The 522-nt window shown below is 53.8% G+C and overlaps 1 protein-coding gene across 1 annotated transcript in view; it reads right to left on the bottom strand.

Annotated features, from left to right (window-relative positions):
- dact3b (dishevelled-binding antagonist of beta-catenin 3b) overlaps positions 1-522 on the bottom strand; it is a 10204-nt gene that overhangs the window by 7510 nt on the left and 2172 nt on the right. The gene's annotated exons all lie outside the window — the stretch shown is intronic.

The following is a 522-nucleotide window of genomic DNA, read 5'->3' as shown; positions in this document are numbered from 1 at the left end:
ACCCCCCCCCAGGAGAGGCCGGTCTGGGGCCACATTCATGTCCAAGGCAGACTGCAGTCCCACGGGTCAGTCTGTCAGCAGCTCACTTCAGGTCTACGACGTCTACGACCAGACACTGATGTTTCCGACTTCAGGTCCAGTTTCTTCTCGTCGTCGTCGTCGTGAAGCTGAAATTATTGCCCCAGGAATTTTACCGAGCAGTTAATCACACGCTCGGGAAAACTGAAGAGTTAATAAACATTGATCCACGGATGCTTTTCACACAACGAGAGTGAGAGCGGAAAATGAGAGGACGCTGCCTGGGGGAGAAAGAGAGGTGGGGGGGGCGGCATCACCACAGCATCACCAGAGGAGACGCTGTGCACCGTCAACACTTGACCTGCTGAATCAGAGCGTCTTTGTTCTCAGACGGTTCAGACTAACGAGGGCGAAGATGAATTCAGGTTGAGGTTCCGTGTCCGAGCCCTAACCTCTCACTGAGGCCGGGACTGGAACCATTAGTATTCTGCTCCATATGTGCCT

The sequence above is a fragment of the Cynoglossus semilaevis genome, chromosome 4, assembly GCF_000523025.1.
Source record: "Cynoglossus semilaevis isolate Cse_v1.0 chromosome 4, Cse_v1.0, whole genome shotgun sequence".
NCBI lineage: Eukaryota > Metazoa > Chordata > Actinopteri > Pleuronectiformes > Cynoglossidae > Cynoglossus > Cynoglossus semilaevis.
The sequence above is the reverse complement of the archived record's forward strand: the minus strand, read 5'-3'. Positions and strand labels throughout refer to the sequence as shown.